Source organism: Bubalus kerabau, chromosome 16, assembly GCF_029407905.1.
Source record: "Bubalus kerabau isolate K-KA32 ecotype Philippines breed swamp buffalo chromosome 16, PCC_UOA_SB_1v2, whole genome shotgun sequence".
Lineage (NCBI taxonomy): Eukaryota > Metazoa > Chordata > Mammalia > Artiodactyla > Bovidae > Bubalus > Bubalus kerabau.
This window is the reverse complement of record NC_073639.1, coordinates 51,827,866-51,842,954: the sequence shown is the minus strand read 5'-3', so window position 1 is coordinate 51,842,954 and position 15,089 is coordinate 51,827,866. Positions and strand designations below refer to the sequence as shown.

The window sequence follows — 15,089 nt, the reverse complement described above, 5'->3', positions numbered from 1 at the left end:
TAAATCAATCCCAGCAGAACTCACTGAGTAGCCCACGTGGGACATTTTTATTGTTATGCATTGCAGGTCAGGTTTCCCAAGAAGTTGACTCTGAGATAGATTCACATGCAGAAATTGTACTGAGGAGTGTTACTGGGGTAAACATCTCTAGGGGAGGGAAGGAAGCAGAATGGGACAGAGGGAAAAAATCAAACTGTGATGCAGTCACAGGGAGCCTATCCCCAGGGACGTATGGAGCTGGGACGGTCCTTAAAGCATTGCTCCAAATTGAAACCAGGGCCTGAACCTTTATACAGCTGTGTCCTCCAGTCAGTGGACATATGCTGTTCCAGTAAAGGAGCCAGATAGCCTGAATGCTGCTCAGGGCAAATTCAGAAGAGGGTATAAGCTGATAGGTATTGGTTGACTCACCCTAGCAGCTAGTGGGGGAAGAACCTCAGGGCTGGAGCAGAAAATGTGGGTGGTGCACCAAGACACCTACCACGAGTGCAGCAAGTCCTTCAGGGAAGAGAGAATGGGAGACCTTGGAGAGAATATGGTGTGACTTGGTCAGTGCTTCCATCCCTGTGACCCAGGGTTGCAGGATTGCTGCTTACACTAGACACGGCTCAACTTTCAGGGCTGTGCACCTTAGCTGCCCTGCTGGTGCCCATGCAGAAATGACTTATCTATTCATTCAAAACTATGTGCTGAGAATACAATGTCCCAGATGTGGGAGGTCCAGCATTGCATGAGGGAGACAAGATTCCTGCCCTCACAGTAGAATAAGACATTGAATCAGCACATGAATATACCTATGGATGTATTTATGAATTGATGCTTAATGTCTCCTGTTGACATGAACATTTCTCAGATCTCTGCCCTTAAAGAGCCCAGTCCTCCCTTGCCTTCTGAGCCTGGGTGAGCAGTAAATGCATCCACTGTTCCACATTTGGCCGAGTGAGGTGTGTGAAACTGATTAAAAAAAGGCAATTGAAAGCTGGTGTCAATGATATCTTTCAGGCTTTGGTTTTTCTCTTTCTGTCACTTTAAGAAGAAAAGATGCTGTAGGGAGTAAGTTCTTCATTGTGTTTGTTTGTGGTTGTGCTTAGTCGCTCAGTCGTGTCTGAGTCTTTGCGATCCCATGGACTGTAGCCTGCCAGGCTCCTCTGTCCATGAGGATTCTCCAGGCATGAATACTGGAGTGGGTTGCCATGCCCTCCTCCAAGGGATCTTCCCAACCCAGGGATTGAACCCAGGTCTCCCACATTGGAGGCGGATTCTTCACCATCTGAGCCACCACTGGAGTGTGTAGCCTATCCCTTCTCCGGGGGGGAACTTCCTGACCCAGGAATCAAACCAGGGTCTCCTGCATTGCTGGTGGATTCTTTACTGGCTGAGCTACCCGAGTCTTCATTAGAAACAGCAATTGCACCTGCCAAGCTTTAATCAATTGCCTGGCCATGAGACCAGGCTGGCATTAGCTGTCTTTCCCAGAAATGAAATGTCTCTGATTCTCACCACACAACAAAGTCCCGAAGTGGACCACACATGGCATTATTTAACCATATTTGAAATCTAAAATAGGCTAATCTGCAGTGATAAAAGCCTGGAATCCCAGGCGCTGAGTTTGTCCTTCTCAGACATAAACTGACAATTTCTCTGTTTCTCTTCTCATCTTTCCTGACACAAGGAAAGTGACTTTTTGGCACAGAAGCCACAGAACACATGCACAATTCGCTTTTCCAACTACTATTCAAAACGCAGCACTTTCTCCAATTTTATCTTTTCTTGAAAGAGTTGTTTTTAGCTCAGTAAATAGTCTGGCTCAGGGCTTTTCTGCTTCAGTCATTCTGGAATCCGATGTTTGCTCCATATGCATGCAAGTGACACTTAGGCAAACTTAATATTTTTATTAAATTGACTTGCTTTCTTGACTTAAATACATTCATTTGGAAAGGAAGTTTTATTGCACGGCTGTTAAGTTAAAATGGTGCTATTTGCCATAAATAGAAGGCAGTCATAAACATAACCAAGGAGAAAATAAACAACATGATTAATTCTAACTCTATACTATTGCCTGCCAAAGGCTCTGCCTCTGACTTGTACTTCACTGTGAAAAATGAGAGAAGCAAATACAGGGATTTAAAGACACCCAAGTATGAATGGATAAAGAAGATGTGGTATATATACAAAGGAATATTACTCAGCCATAAAAAGAATGAAATATCATTGCAGCAACGGGATAGACTCAGACATTATCATACCAAGTGAAGTAAGCCAGATAAAGAAAGGCAAATATCATGTGATACTGCTTGTATGTGGAATCTAAAAAATGATGGAAATAAACACATTTACCAAATCGGGGGGGGGGGGGGGCACGGGGAACCTCACAGACATGGAAAACAAACGTATTGGTTTCCAAAGGAGATGGGGGGAATAAGTTAGGAGTTTGGGATTAAGAACTTCCCGGGTGGCTCAGACGGTAAAGCATCTGCCTACAATGCAGGAGACCCAGGTTCGATCCATGGGTCGGGAAGATCCTCTGGAGAAGGAAATTGCAACCCACTCCATAACACACTACTACATTACTAAATATAAAATAGATAAACAACTAGGACCAAATATATAGCACAGGGAACTATATTCAATATGCTATAATAACCCATAAAGGAAAAGGATCTTAAAAATACACATATATGCACATAATATATATATATACATATATGTATATATATACATAAATCACTGAGCTGTACACCTGAAGCTAGTAAAACATTGTAAATCAACTATCTTCAGTAAAATAAAAAAAAAGATATTCTAGTATCAAATAGAGCCTTTCTACATGGGGGGACCTGTATGGTGGGAAAAGAAAGGAAGAGACTCACATTCTTCCCCTGTGAGTTATTGTTATCTAGTTCTATGTCCATGTTCCTCCACTGCAGCACCTTCAGCTTTCCTAGATACACAATAATGCAAATACATGGTCATTCATTTGGTGACATGGAAGCAACATCAGAATCAGGAGCCCTCAGTTCCTGGTCTCTGCCACTAACCAGCCATGTGAAGCTACCTAATCACTTCACCCGTCTGGGTACCACTCATCTGAGTTGTAATAATCTTTAAGCCTGACCACCAGTGAACTGTGAGCTCCTAGAAGTTGAAACACCCTGTGCATTGCGATCTTTCAGGCAGGCAGAAGAAGAGAGGAGCACTTTCAGCATGATGCTCAGTGCACTGTGGGTGCTCAGTGAATTTATGTGTGCTGAATGTCTGGGCACCAGGCACTTTACACATTAATGACTTTATTCTTGACAATTACACAACAGAGTATCCATTCTCTGAGTTTCACAGATGAGGAAACTGAGACTGACTTTGGTTAAACAACTTCTTCAAAGGATGTACCAATATGTGGTGAAGTATATAGTTTTTAAAACTTTTCTTTTTATTTTTTTTATTCTGAAACACTTGAAGTTCACAGGAAAAATAGAGGGAATGACATCATGAAAGCTTGCATATCCTGCACCTGGATGTAAACAGCTGTCTGTACTCTGTCACATTTGCTCTGTCTCATACTAAAAGGCAAAAGTACTTGAAAGTAATGTACAATAAATCCCCTACATACGAACCTTCAAGCTGAGAACTTTCAATGATGCAAGCATACATGCCAGCCCCTCCATGACAGCTGTTGTACTATATTACTGTAGTATTCAAGGTTCTGTACTGTAAGATTAAACGTGCTTCCTTTATTTTTCTATTTGTTTGTCTTTTATGTATTATTTGTGTGAAAAGTATTATAAACTTATTGCAGTACTATAGAGCCAATTGTGTTATTTCGGTCCCTGAGCTAACTGTGGAATTAAAAGATGCTTGCTCCTTGGAAGAAAAGCTGTGACAAACCTAGATAGCATATTAAAAAGCAGAGACATCACTTTGCTGACTCTATCTAGTCAAAGCTATGGTTTTTCCAGCAGTCATGTATAGATTGAGAGTTGGACCACAAAGAAGGCTGAGCACCAAAGAATTGATGCTTTCGAACTATGGTGCTGGACAAGACTCTTGAGAGTCCCTTTGACAGCAAGGAGGTCAAACCAGTCAATCCTAAAGGAAATCAACTCTGAGCATTCATTGAAAGGACTGATGCTGAAGCTGAAGCTCCAAAACTTTGGCCACTTGAGGCAAAGTGCCAACTCACTGGAAAAGACCCTGATGCTGAGAAAGATTGAGGGCATGAGGAGAAGGGGGTGATAGAGGATGAGATGGTTGCATGGTATCACCAATTCAATGGACATGAGTTTGAGCAAACTGTGAGAGATAGTGAAAGACAGGGAAACTTGGCATGCTGAAGTCCATGGGGTCACAAAGAGTTGGACATGACTGAGGGACTGAACAATAGCAGGCTAACTTTGTTTGACTTATGAACAAATTGGACTTATGAGCCTGCTCTAAGGACAAAACTCATTTATACGGAGGGGACTTACTATAGTAGTTTCTTATTCATTCCTACACTATACTGCTATAGATTGAATATTTGTCACCTCTTCCTCCACTAAAAAATTCATATGCTGAAACCCAATGTGCAGTGTGATGGCATCAGGAGATGGGGCCTTTGGGAGGTGATCAGGTCATGAGGACAGAGCCCCCATGAATGGGGTTAGTGTCCCTATTAAAGAGGCCCAAGAGCTCCTTCTCTCCTCCTACCATGTGAGGATGCAACAAAAAGTTGGCCCTCTGCAACCCTGAGAAGCACTCCGACCAGAATTCACCCTCACTGCCCCCTGATCTCAGACTTCCAGGATCTAGAATGGTGAAAACTAAATTTCTGTCCTTTGCAAGCCACCCAGTCTGTGGTATTTTGCTATATCAGCCCAAACAGACTAAGTTCCTATTTGATGTAATGCCAGTAACATATCACCACTCAAATATTTTCAAAAGGCTGAATGTATCAATATTCTGTGCTCTGAATCTGTTAAAAGAAAGATAAGGGACCCCAGTATTCCATTTAGCCATTAGTCACCAATCAAATAGTGATGAAGATTTCAAAGTTCTCTCTCACATCCATATGACTTGCCTGTTTTTTATCTTCTGATAAGTGAGATTTCATTGTTCACAGTGGGTATGGAATTTGGTTTGGGGGTTGGAAAGGGTGTAGGAACCAGCAGAGCTATTGGCGTTGGGAGGTCTAAGGTTCAAATCTCAGGTCAGTCACTTCATCAGTCTTGGGCATTTATCTATTAAATGGTAACAATTTAAAAAATCAGCTTCATAAAAAAATGCTTTGAGAATAAGTTACTTGATGACAATGTTTAACCCTGCCCAGCATTCAATCAAGGGGCTCACTGATCCAATGGCAAATAAACTTGCAGGGGATGGTAAGATTGCAGTGTGAGTTTCCACCACACCCACTGGGGCTCCAGAGGCTTAGGCGAAGTCTCTGAGGTGTAACACATCTTTACACCTCCAGATTTTGTTGGAGGAGCAACCATTATATGACCTTGCCCTCCCAGTCAGCACCCTAAGTGTGGAACAGTCCTTAGGTGGAGGCTAGACGGGAAGTTTCATTCGGTCCATATTCTTCTTCCAGGTTGGAAAAAACACTTCTGCTGTTCCAGGCACACAGTGAACTTCATAATATTGACCAAGAATGTGGTCATGTGGCACCTGACATCAACCCCATCAGTGTATCTGCCCATCTTGGGGAGGAAGTGGGTCTTTGTCTGCAGAATGAGAGGGGTACCTGCAGCCCATCAGTTGGTGGGAGCAGTTAGGAGGGACCCATAACTTCTTCCTGCCAACTGGTGCCTTGTGTGTTAAGCCTTCCTTGGCATCTCCAAGCCTGAAGAGGATGCAATGGCTCAGGTCTGTGGGTGTCTACTTTTTGTGCTTGGCATCACCGGGATCTTTTTCCTTCACTTGGTGGAAGACCTCCTTTGGGGTTGATAGGTGAATCTTCCAGCCTCCCCTGGTCATGCTAGACACTAACACAAGTCCTGCAGGATCTCAACATATGTGTGGCTACTTATACAAATGCAGCTTCAAATGACATTGACAACCAGGCTGGTCGTCCATCCAACTGATCAGCACCTTGGACAGTGACTCGATGGGCGGCTTGAATATGCTGTCTTCTAGAATCTCACAGTATGAGAAATCTCAGCACACCAAGTATGAGTCCAGGGTGTGAAAATGTACATTTTCCTACAGCGTGATCCTTGGTGTCAGCCAACCAGCGACTTCTTTGGGTACCTCAGAAAAACAAAACAAACCTCCCAAGCTGGAAATGGTAATCTGCTCAGAGCTGGGGGATAAACAGATATGTTTGATTAGTTGAAAGTGAGTATACTTGTCTTGTGATAAGGATTTTCAAAAGTGATTTTGATTCTAAGTGATTTTCAATGATGCTTTGATTTCAGTCTGATCCTTATGTAAGTTAAGATCCCAGGTTTGATTTTTAAGTAGCAGTGAAACGTACTCCTATTAGAAAAGAAAAAAAGCAAACAGTGCTATGCTTTGCAAAATTATTAGCTATAATGTCCTATAGTAGCATCAGCCGTGAAACTTGCAAATTACTCTGCTTCTTTGCAAATAGCAGGTATTAGGACTCATTAAAGAAATCACTTGGCACCCAGACAGGCATTTCTGCCCTGGGAAGTTTCCATAAGTTCTTATCAAGGTTTCCTGGGCTTTCTGGCAAGTGTGTCTGACTTTTGCTTCCCGATGCAGTGAAATTCAAATCATGGTTCACAGATACTCTGTCTTCTGTGAATGTTCACTTCATGGGTTTCCCACGAAGTGACTGAAGCTCCTCAATGTTGTCAAGGAAAACAAAATACACAGATGCTGGCAAGAAGGTCAACATAAATTTACCACCCCCCCCCCAAATATGCTGGAATTTACCCAGCTGGCAACACAGACCTCTGATAAACAGGCATTAATCATGGTAGAAGCATCATTAAAACTCAGATCTGTATTGCTGCATAGCTGCCTCCCCCTTTATGCATCTTGTTTCCCTGTGTAAATATTTTGCTGCATATCTGGTGCCTGCAGACTGCACATTAGTTATAGCTTCTACGGAATTCACACAGAAGTTTGAGTGGCAATTACAGGGCAATAAATCATGTAAACTAACTCAATGTTCAGAAAGAAGGGGCCCAGCATATTGATAACCGAGGAGAAACATTTTAAAAAGTACATAAAGCCAAAGAAAGAACTTTAAGAACAAAGCAGAGATAAAGTAAATTCATTAAAGATGTCAAAAATCAGAAACCTGACTATAGAGGTTTGTCAGTTTAATGTGACCTGCCCAAATTAAGGTTCTTCTCTTGTAACAAGTAATCCAGATAAAGGACAGCCAGGGGCTTTCCTGGTGGTTCAGTGGTAAAGAATCCACCTGCCAATGCAAGAGACACACATTCAATCCCTGGTCTGGGAAGATCCCACATGCTGTCGGGCAGTTAAGCCCATCTGCCACAACTGTTAAGCCTGTGCTCTAAAGCCCAGGATCCACAACTCCTGCAGTCCACATACCTAAAGGCTGTGTTCCACAACAAGAGAAGCCACCGCGATGAGAAGCTCACACTCAGCAACTAGAGAGGAGTCCCTGTTTGCCGCAACTAGAGAAAAGCCTGTGCAACAATGAAGATCCATCACAGCCATAAACAAACAAATAAATAAAATTATATATATAAGGACAGTCAGGTCTGGGCAGCAGCTCAATGATAAGAGGAACCCAGGCAGGAGGGGAAGTATATCCTCCTAAGAGCTCCACCTGGAAAATTCCACCTGTACTTATTACAAAAATTGTGTCACATGACTTCTTAGTGGCAAAGATGTCTAGGAAGGTGGTTTCACCTAGAACACTGTTCTGTCCCACGTTGAGTGCAGAGGAAGGGCAGAATTGACATTAAGCAGACAAACAGCCATCTGCCACAGTGACATAAAAGGTTGGAACAAATAGTTCATCTTGAGTCTGGGTTCCTTGAGGTCACTATAAAGAGATGAAATGCTGTCTCCCAGCCCTGGTGAATGTTCCTCTTTTTCCTCATTTCCTCAAAGCCATCACTCAGGAATCATGATGGATGATGCCTCCAGCTACCTCATTCCACATGGCCCACTTTTCAGAGCCGAGAGAATAATTGTGGCATTTTGCTTGAAAAGAGGGCAATGTGGAATAGTGCCTGCTTGGGGAAAGAAATAGTGTGTGGACCCTGGAAAGAAATTCTCTCTGTTTATTGCAAGGATAACTATAAATGGACATGAGTTGATGGAGAATGAAAAGTCTTCACACTTGCTTTCTTGTCTATCAATAAAACTTGGAAGTCATCTCCAAAAGGAAGGATGCTGTTTTCATCGATCACATGCAAGATGAAATGCTGATTGCATTCTTTCTTCCTGCTCTCCCTGCATGTTGACTTAACTCTTGTCATGGTTATTATCTTCATCACAACCCAAGTCTCTGCTTATGTTTCCCAGCCAGTGTCTGCAGAAATGAAAGGGCATTCACATCGGTGGTGACACTATCCTAACAGAAACATCCTGGGAACTCATGAGTTGATCATTTTTACTTTTAAACCTTTGTTGAGCCATGGTTTCTGAGTACTTTTTCAGAATGAAGGATGGATGGGAGGGAGAGAGGGAGGGAGGAAGGAAAGGAGGGAGGGAGGGGCAGAAACCTGTTATTTATCCCTTGTTTTCTCAGATTCACTCATCCCCCCATCCCCCACCCTCTGCAACAGTTTAACCAGGATGCAGTGTACAGATTCTTTTACCATATTTTAGGATCACCTTTGCATTCTAGCTCTTAGCACAAACCCAGGCATATTGTAGATGATCTGAAAATCTTTGCAGACTAAAAAGCGAGTGTCCGTATCTGTTTGTTTCTGCCTCCTGGCTTCTGTGTGTGGCAGTCCTTGGCCTGGAATTTCCTACTACAATATTCAATCCTTTCTAAAGGAATCAAGTTGTATGCAAAGAAGGGGTTAAAGCTGCTTCCTCTGACTGAACAAGACTCTTTCCAATAATCATCTCTGCTGCTGCTGTTAAGTCACTTCAGTCGTGTCCGACTCTGTGATCCCATAGACAGCAGCCCACCAGGCTCCCCTGTCCCTGGGATTCTCCAGGCAAGAACACTGGAGTGGGTTGCCATTTCCTTCTCCAATGCATGAAAGTGAAAAGTGAAAGTGAAGTCACTCAGTTGTGTCCGACTCTTTGCAACCCCACGGATTGCAGCCCACCAGGCTCCTCCACCCATGGGATTTTCCAGGCAAGAGTGCTGGAGTGGGGTGCCATTGCCTTCTCCATCTCATTTGGTTGCAAATACTAGAAACCTTAAACTAACTAAAGCTAACAATAATCATTTTAAAAAGAATGTATTCACATGCAATGAAACAGTCTAGCAGTGGGTGGACCCAGGGGTTCAAACCAGGTGCCCGCATAGCATAGCTATTTCCTCTACCTGTTTCTGTTTGTTTTCTAGCTTTACTGAGGTGTAACTGTCATATGTTTCAAGTATACAACGTGGTGATTCTTCCAGCTCTTGACTGCGTTATCTGTCTCCTCTGTGACTCCATTCCCTGGACAGGCCCTGGGAGCTACAGGCTTCCACGCTCAGTGCCGTTAAACCCAGGAGATTAGAACCGTCTCACCTTTAAGGCCTACCCAACAGCCCTAGAATTAAATCCTGTTGCCTTGGCGTGGGTCCTGCACTCACACTGGAGCTAATCACTGTCACTACCGTCTGTGTGTGTGTGTCTCGTTGTGTGTATGCGTGTGTGTCTGTGTGTGTCTCTGCATGTGCGTCTGCCTTTGTGCCTGTGTGTCTGTGTGTGAATCTGTGTGTTTGTGTATATTTGTGTGTCTGTGCATATGTGTGTGTATCCGTCATGTCTCTATGTGTATCTCTGTGTGTTTTTATTCACGTGTGTGTCTCTGTGTATATCTCAGTGACTGTGTCTGCATACGTCTCTCTGTGTTTGTATCTGTGAGTATGCCTATGTGTGTCTTTGTGTGTACATGGGTGTGTATCCATGTGTGTCTGTGGCTGTCTGTGTATATGTGTGTGTATCTCTCTGTGTGAATCCATGTGTGTCTGTGGGTGTATCTGAGTATGTGTTCATTTGTGCATGTGTCTAAGTGTCTGCGCATGTGTGCGATGCCCTGTTTGGTTTTCCTTTGTTCTTACATCCCCTCCCCAACTCCCACCCCTAAGCCAGTGTCCTGTCAATTACTCCTTAACCACATAATAGGAGAGATAGTTGGAGTTCTATTTCTAAAATGGCTACTAAGTAGCAACCATAATGCTTCCTCTCTATCACCACTCATGATATACCTTGTTGAATAAATCTCTGTAGAATTCGATTATCCCTCAGGCAAGAACATAACTCCTCCAGGTCACATTCTGTGTCTTTGAGCTTGTTTCCTGCCAGTGCTAAACGGAGTGCACAACCATTATGCATCACACTGAATGACAGTTTTGAGCATCATTATTAGTATTGAAGAAGAACCTTCAATTCTTCTTAAACTATTACATTGGAGACATTAAATTACTCTTAATATTGAAAATACACTATGGGGGCTTCCCTGGTAGCTCAGTGGTAAAGAATCTGCTTGCCAGTGCAGGAGACATGGGTTTGATCCCTGATCTAGGAGATCCCACATGCCGTGGGGCAACTAAGGCTGTGCACTACTGAAGCCTACCACCTAGAGAAGCCCGCATGCTGCAACTAGAGAGTAACTAACCCCTGCTCGCTGCAACTAGAGAAAAGTCTGCAAAGCAACAAAGACCCAGCACAGCCAAAAATAAATAAATAAATAAATTTTTTTAAAAAAAGAAAATACACAATGGAATTTTAGAAAAGATGAGACTTCGGATGTAGGGCTTTCAGTGTAAGGTCCTCCCCTGAGCAGTGGATGTGGTGCAAAGTGACTGACTCGAGAAGCAAAGTCAACAGGGGCAGTAAGATCTGGGAGGCACCAAGACACATTCCTGTGAAAGATTTTCCCTGTGAGGACATCATACAGGCGGTGCCACTGACTTTAAGAGGTCTCCCTTTTTGCTTCTAGCTGGGGGATGAAAGAGCTCTGTGATGGTTAATTTAAGGCTCTCTAGGCACAATGATACTTCACTAGCAAGTGAAAAATGTCTTTACCAAAGTGCTAAACCAAATAATCCTTCAGTTGGCATAGGAGCATCACATTTGCCCTCCAAATAGGAGCTTTCTCCCCGGAAATCACCTCTTCAGCCCTTGCAATAGCCAAGGATGGTACCATCTAAGAAGGAGTTGATTCTCCTGCAAGAAGGTGTACTTCCTGTCTCTCTCTGCCCCTCCTCTCCAGCTCACAGACACTGCGTTCTGAGCCATTGTCTGTGACTACCATTACAGTTCAAGATAGCAGGCAGTCTGTCTTCCTGTTTGTTTTTCTCCAAGAACTTCATGGCTGCAAACACTGGATGTGACCTCCCATCTCTCATGCATGACAACCAAAGTTAAGTGCAAGAAATTCTGCTAATTAACAGCTGACCTTTAAAGAGTTTGAAAAGAGTCCAAAAGGCAAAGGGGACTCATAATCCAGCATGCTTCCTCAGAACCATAGGCAACATGTCTAAAGTAGACAGGTGTAGGTATGGGAGCCTGAAAGCTCACAGGGTTCATCAATCAACAGCCAAGTGTCTGGGCTCTGGCTGCTGATTCCAGGAGCATTTATCCAATAAACATGCATTTGGGTTTTATCACGGTCTAGGACTATAAAAGTTTAGGGCTTCCTGGGGGGGCCTCAGTGGTAAGAAATCCACCTGACAATGCAAGAGGTGTGTGTTTGATCCCTGGATAGGGAAGATCTCTTGAAGAAGGAAGTGGCAACCCACTCCAGTATTCTTCCCTGGGAAATCCCATGGACAGAGGAGCTTGGTGTGCTAAGGTCCATGGGGTCACAAAGAGACAGGACTTAGTGACTAAACAACAACAACAAGAAGGGTAGTCAGAGATAACCATACAAAGCCATGAGATATGACATACACACTGTAGAGACACGAGTGATGCTGTAGAGCAGTAAGAATGAGCAAAGCTAGGGGCTGGGGTTGACATCCTGGCTCTAACCCACCTTCAGCACTTAAATGCTGTGCATCTTTGGACAGAGTACTTGACCTTTCTAAGTCTCCACTTCCCCAACTTGAATTGAGGATAATCATACACTTGTCTCACCAGGCTTTTCTTTTTTAGTACTACTGGAGGTAATACGGACGATTGTGTTACTGTTTTAAAGATCACAGATTTGAGGTGGAAGCTGACTCCAGCAATGTGATTACAACACGTTGTGATGACAAACATAATGAGGAGAAAGGGCAGAAGAGGAGGACAAATAACCAAGAAGGAGGGAGCTTGTAAGGAGAGCATCATTTCCCTGGGTGCTGAATTGTTACTAAGAATTCTCCACGTGGGGGGAAGGAAGAAGGGAACTACAAGCAGAAATCACAGCACGTGCGAAACCATCGAATGTTCCAGTAGGGATCTGATACACGGCTGCAGCTTAAAGGGCAGAAAACAGTGCCTAAGGAGAAGCTTCTGGTGAGAATGGTTTGGATGGTCTTGTGATGATGACCTTGCCTCGGGACGAAATGGAGTTTGTACTTGCCCTCCGGGGAGCCAGAGGTTTTCAGTTCAGGGGACAGTGGCTGTGTTTTTTCCCAGAAGGACAACTCTACTCTTTGCATGTAGGAGGGGCTTCTCAAAAGGAGAGACGGGACAAGCAGGGAAATGATTTAAGGGCTCAGTGCAATCACCCAGGGAAAGACATGATGGCGGGAGGTGAAGAGTTCAAAAGATGCTTAGTAGACAGAACAGACAGAACCACATTATTGATTGGACGTGCAGGTGAAAGGATATTGCAGAAGTTAAGAGAAAAACAAGGATATATAAGGATACATATACAGGCTTCCCAGGTGGTGCTAGTGGTAAAGAACCCGCCTGCCCATGCAGGAGACATAAGACATGTGGGTTCGATCCCTGGGTCAGAAAGATCCCCTGGAGGAGGGCATGACAAGCCACTCTAGTATTCTTGCTTGGAGAATTGCATGGACGGAGGAGACTTGTGGGCTATAGTCCATAGGGTGGCAAAGAGTTGAACATGACTGAAGCGATTCAGTGTATATATCACAGGGAACTCTGTTCCAATATTATGGAACAACCTAAATGGGAGGAGAACTTGAAAAACAGTAGATACATGTATATGAATAACTGAATCTCTTTGCTGTACTCCAGAAACTAACACAACATTGTTAATCAACTTCAACATAAAATACAACTTAAAAAAAAAAGAAGTTAAGAGAAAAACCTGGAGACTCAAATAGCGCCAACCTCAGATCCTGAGTTTGCCACCTAATCACTCTGTGTGGATATATTATTACGCCTGTGTACACCGTTTCCTCATTTTTCAACTGGAGATGATTTTAGTGGCTCTTTTATTTTTTTAGGACCATCAAGAGGATTAAATGAAAGAACATTAAAAGTTGTTAGCATAGAGCCAGATTCATGGAAAGCATCCAGGAAATGTTAGTGGCTATTATCACTGATTTTATTACCATTGTCATTATAATGATCGTGGTGACACTGGGGGGGGGAGGGGGCAGAGGCAAGGCAAGAGGGGTGGAGGCTAGGGCGGGGAGGAAGAGGAAATAGACTGAGTTCTCCCCACTCCTAGTGAGCCTGTCTCAGGGTCCCCTGGCTTAGAAGCCGACCCCAACATCTTCCCTTCTTTCCAGTCACCGACTTCCCAGTATCTTCAGATTCCTCCTGGAACAAATTGATCTGGCCTTCCAGATGGCCCCCTCTCTGCAGACATAAAATAAACAGTCCCTGTGTACAACACCAAGAGCTTGTGCTTGTCCCTGAAAATCGAAGTGGTGGGGCTACCACCTGTTTTCTTTTAGGCTGAAGGTGAAGGAGCCCTCTTCATCTGCTCCCTTTATCAATAAATGATTAATAGAGCTGGGTTTTCTCTATTCATATCCCTCCCCCACTTACCCATCTGCCACCCCAGTTCCACCCCCCTTCCTTCTGCTCTGTTCTAGAATCCCTAAGGGCTACAGCTCTAAGATCCTTTATTTTCTGGCTTCTGGTTAGTTTTGGACAAAAGACAGAGGAACAGAGGGGAAGGGATGTTTATTCCCCAACTCTCCCCTGATCAGTTGCCCCATTTCTGACAGCAGTTGAATCTCTCTGGGCTAACAGCTCTTATCCTGGGGTCCTTCTCCAGGAGTCCAGTTCCACCTTCACTCTGGATATTGTTTTCTCTCTTGGCCCTCAGACCCAGGGAGGTAAGAACTTCCTGCTGCTTTAGTCACTTATTGGGCCTTTCTCCCTGCCCACACCTCTATGAATAATTTCTCTGTAACTCTTTCTCTCCACTCTCACTGTATCTCTTCTGCTCCCTGCTGTGACTTCAGCTGTAACAACAATAAATGGAGCAAAAACTCAGCCAGGCTGACTCTTTTGGGTATAAGTCCTCTCCACTGCAGAGGATATTAAAGGGAAAAAAAAAAAAAGCATAACAACAACATAATAGCATTGCTATTTCACAAGCTAGTATTTGCCTTACATCTGAGTAGGAAGAGGTTTGTGTTTTATTTTATTTTTCTCAAGATGGGATTTGAGTCCACTGATAATGATACCACAAGACACAAGCTAAATTCATTACAATTTTCTTCCTTTTCTACTAAAAGACCTTCTGATGTGGTTTAATCAGATGCCTCGGAGAAAGATAATTACACAGACAGCTTTGGGCATCACACAGAGAAGGAAATAGATTTGAAAGACCTGCTGATGAAACTCTGTCCCTAAGGGGACTTGAACTCACAGTCTTTCAACCAGGAGTTAAGATGTTCCAGGAAAGAGGCAACAAGCTAAACAGCGGAGTTCAGAAGGAACACCATGGACTTCCTTGGAGGTCCAGTGGTTAAGAGTCCACCTGCCAATGCAGGGGACACAGATTCCATCCCTGGTCCAGGAAAGATTCCACATTGTTGTTTTTCAGTAGCTAAGTCTTGTCCGACTCTTTGCGACCCCATGGACTGCAGCACACCAGGCTTCCCTGTTCTTTATTATCTCCCAGAGTTTGCT

The 15,089-nt window shown here is 43.7% G+C and overlaps 1 protein-coding gene and 1 non-coding gene across 2 annotated transcripts in view; one reads left to right on the top strand and one right to left on the bottom strand.

Moving 5' to 3' along the window:
* The window catches only part of TMEM132D (transmembrane protein 132D), an 896,922-nt gene that overhangs the window by 380,206 nt on the left and 501,627 nt on the right, over nucleotides 1–15,089 (bottom strand). The window lies entirely within an intron of this gene.
* On the top strand, nucleotides 2,447–2,518 carry TRNAC-ACA (transfer RNA cysteine (anticodon ACA)). The gene has a single exon. It is a non-coding gene; the product is annotated as a tRNA-Cys (tRNA).